Below are 4,117 nucleotides of genomic sequence, written 5' to 3' on the forward strand. Positions count from 1 at the left end.
GCTGCCTTGCTATAGTTTTATTGATTTTCTTAATCTGTTCAAAGAACTAGCTTTTGTTTCTTTGTTGATTTTCTCTATTATAGTTTGTCCACTTTAAAATTCATTAATTTTTGCTTTCATCTTTGTTAATTGCTTTCTTCTTACTTTGGATTTAACTTGCTCTTGTTTTTCTACTTTCTTAAGCTGGAAACTAAGTCATTAATTTTTAAACTTTTTTTGTATTTTCTAATACAGTTGACCCTTGAAAGACATGGGTTTGAACTGCATGGATCCACTTATACACGGATTTTTTTCAGTAAATACTGTAAATATATTTTCTTTTTCTTATGATACTCTTAATAACATTTTGTTTTCCCTAGCTTACTTTACTGTAAGAACACAGTACATAATACATATATGAAATAGGTGTTAATGGACTGTTTATCAGTAAAGCTTCCAGTCAACAGTAGGCTATTAAGTTATCTTCTGGGGAGTCAAAAGTTATACAAGGATTTTCAACTGTGCATGGGGTTGGTACCCCTAACCTCCACATTGTTCAAGGGTCAACTGTATAAGCACTTAACATTACAAATTTTCCTCTAAATACCATGTTAGCTGCATTCCACAAATTTTTGTTTGTCTTTTTTTTTAGCACAAATTTATTTACTAACCAAAGGGATGATCCTAATTAAATCAACACTTTGAAATAGATGCATGTAAAATGTTTGTGATAAAGATAATTGAACACAGTAATGAAAAAAAAAAGCAGTATGGAGATTTGCTCATTGAACTGAGCTTGTTCATCCTCACAGGTAATTCCTGTCCACAATGATGGTGAAATTTTTACTCTACTTTTTCATTGACCCGAGTACAGGTGACATTATTCATGACGCAATCCACCACTAATTTCCCATTTTCCAATTTTCTTGTGATTGTGCTTTCCTTCCCATCCCATTCCTGATGTTGAACCAACGCGCCGTCTGTGAAGTTGCAGACAGTCTGAGTTTTTCTGCCATCAGCTGTAGTTTCTTCAAACTTCTCTCCCAGGTTACATGAAAACTGTTGTTTTCAAAGTGCTCTCAGTTTTTATGGTGAGGTTTTTGCCATCAGAAGAGATGATACAATCTGGTTTGGCCATTGCACCCACTTTTCGCAGAGCCATTCCCACTCCTACTTCCTTCATGTATACATCAAAGCCTTTGCTTTCCACTAAGCGCCAATCTTCCTACCAGCTGCTGAACGGTGGCCAATGGTGGGAGCGGGCCGGCAGGCCTAGTAAGCAGAACAGAGTGGGGCATTGGGAGCGTGGCTTCCCACCCACCGGCGCCCGTGGCTCTTTATAAAAGCAGCGCACACCGGGTGGCTCTGTTTGTCTTAATTTAACTTTTTTTTTATGTTATGTTAGTCACCACATAGTGGTTTAGTTTTTGATGTAGTGTTCCATGATTCATTGTTGTGTATAACACCCAGCACTCCATGCAATACGTGCCCTCCTTAATACCCATCACAGGGCTACCCCATCCCCCCACCCCCCTCCCCTCTAAAACCTTCAGTTTGTTTCCCGGAGTCCATAGTGCTTCATGGTTCATCTCCCCCTCTAATATCCCCCCTTCATTTTTCCCTCCCTTCTCCTAATGTCCTCCATGCTTTCCTTATGTTCCACAAGTAAGTGAAACCATATGATAATTGACTTTCTCTGCTTGACTTATTTCACTTAGCATAATCTCCTCCAGTTCCATCCATGTTGATGCAAATGCTGGGTATTCTTCCTTTCTGATGGCTGAGTAATGCTCCATTTTATTTGGAAAATAATTTCAAGTTTACAGAAAACTTGCACAACTAAGAATAGTATCAAAACACATGAATATCCAATGCACATACTGTTAATATTTTATTCCATTTACTTTATCATTTGCTGTATCTCTTCATAATACTTTTTTTAAATTCCAGTATAGTTAACAGTGTTATATTAGTTTCAAGTGTACAATATAGTGATTCAACCTACTATACCTTCATTACTCAGTGATCATCACAGTAAGTGTGCTCTTAATACCTTTCACCTATTGCACCTATTCCCCCATCCACCTCCCCTCTGGTAACCACCAGTTTGTTCTTTATATTTAAGAGTCTTTTTTTTTGTTTGTCTTTTTCTTTGTTCATTTGTTTTGTTTCTTAAATTCCACATATGATTGAAACTATATGGTATTTGTCTTTCTCTGACTTATTTCACTTAGCATTATACTCTCTAGATCCATCCATTTTGTTGCAAATGTCAAGATTGTGTTCTTTTTTTATGGCTGGGTAATATTCCATTGTCTATATAAACCACTTCTTCTTTATCCATTCATCTATTGACTCTTGGGCTGCTTCCATATGTTGCCTATTGTAAATACTGCTGCAATAAACATAGGGGTGCATATATCTTTTCGGATTAGTGTTTTTGTATTCTTTGGGTAAATATCCAGTAGTGGAATTACTGGATTGTATGGTAATTCAATTTTTAATTTTTTGAGGAAACTCCATACTGTTTTCCAGAATGGATATACCAGTCTGCATTCCCACCAGCAGTGCACCAGGGTTCCTATTTCTCCACATCCTCACCAACATTTGTTTCTTGTGTTTTTGATTTTAGCCATTCTGACAGGTGTGAGGTGATATCTCATTGTTTTGATTTGCATTGCCCTGATGATTAGTGTTGAACACTTTCTCACGTGTCTGTTGGCCATCTGCATGTCTTCTTTGGAAATGTCTGTTCATGCCTTCTGTACATTTTTAAATGGATTATTGTTATTTTGTGTGTGTGCATGTTGAGTTGTGTAAGTTCTTTATATATTTTGGATCCTAACCCCTTATCAGGTATGTCATTTGCAAATATCTTCTCCCATTCAGTAGGCTGTCTTTTTGTTTTGTTGGTTGTTTCCTTTGCTGTGCATAAGCTTTTTATTTTGATGTGGTCCTAATAGTTTATTTCTACTTTTGTTTCCCTTGCCTTAGGAGACATATTTAGAAAAAAGTTGCTATGGTCAATGTCAGAGAAATGACTGCCTATGTTCTCTTCTAGGATTGTTATGGTTTCAGGTCTCACATTTAGGTCTTTAACTATATAAGCACTTAACATTACAAATTTTCCTCTAAGTACAGTTAGCTGTATTCCACAAATTTTGATAGATTGCATTTTCATTAAGTTAGAAATATTTTCTAATTTCTTCTGGCTTATTCTTAAAACTATGGCTGATTCTTAAAACCATGGATTATTTACAAATGCACTGCTTAATATCATAATTACTCTACAGATATGGACCCAACAATTCTTCTCCTCTCCATACATGCATGCTACTGCTCACATCAAGAGATGGAGATTGTTTATCTTACCTCTGAATCTACACTGGCCTTGTTGACTGGTTTTGACCAACAGAATGCAGCAGAAGTTATGCTGTGCTAGTTCCATGTTGAGTCACCCTAATCTGTAATTGAGCTGATTTGTTTTGTTTGAGCTGTTTGGATTTGTTTAAGCTTTACCTAAATTCTAGTAACCAATGGCTTCCAATATTTTAATGGCAGGATCAGAACTGTGATTTGAACACCAGTAATGCTTCAAAGGTCTCTCTATGCTTTATAATCTACCCATCAGCTTTTAAGACCTCTCTGGAGTCCCTTTGCTCTGTCCCAAGCTCTGAACATCTTTCTCCAGCTTACTGTCCTGCCCCTAGCTTTCAGTGGGCCACTGCCTCGTAATTAGTAAATTCCTAGTGTACCAGAAAGATTTCTCTCAGCTCTCCTGCTCTGCCTCCAGCCTTTAGTGCACTACAGGTGACATACATTTTGATTTGCCCTTAACCCTAAGAAGATATTGTGTGCCTCAAGGTAATTTTCTTAGCTCCCCTGTGATGCCCCCACCCTTCAGCATGTTGTCTCTGTACTCTCAATAGGCCAAAATTGGAAGGCAGGTATAGCTTTGCTCTCTGACTAGGGCTTCTTAGGGTTTAATCCAACCAACTAACCAGAATGCTTGTTAAATGTTTATTAAAAGTTCACCTGGTTTCATTCTACCCAGTTTAAGGTGGGTAGATGCCTCCTTTGCCATTCCCCGAGGGACAACAGCAGCCATGAGTCTTACTCAGCTAGGAAGGACTGATCC

The 4,117-nt window shown here is 37.6% G+C and overlaps 1 pseudogene; it reads right to left on the bottom strand.

Moving 5' to 3' along the window:
* Positions 1–608: 608 nt before the first annotated feature.
* On the bottom strand, positions 609–1,277 carry LOC118547402 (fatty acid-binding protein 5 pseudogene; annotated as a pseudogene).
* Between the last annotated feature and the right edge of the window lie 2,840 nt (positions 1,278–4,117).

The sequence above is a fragment of the Halichoerus grypus genome, chromosome 1 (genome assembly GCF_964656455.1).
Source record: "Halichoerus grypus chromosome 1, mHalGry1.hap1.1, whole genome shotgun sequence".
Classification (NCBI taxonomy): domain Eukaryota; kingdom Metazoa; phylum Chordata; class Mammalia; order Carnivora; family Phocidae; genus Halichoerus; species Halichoerus grypus.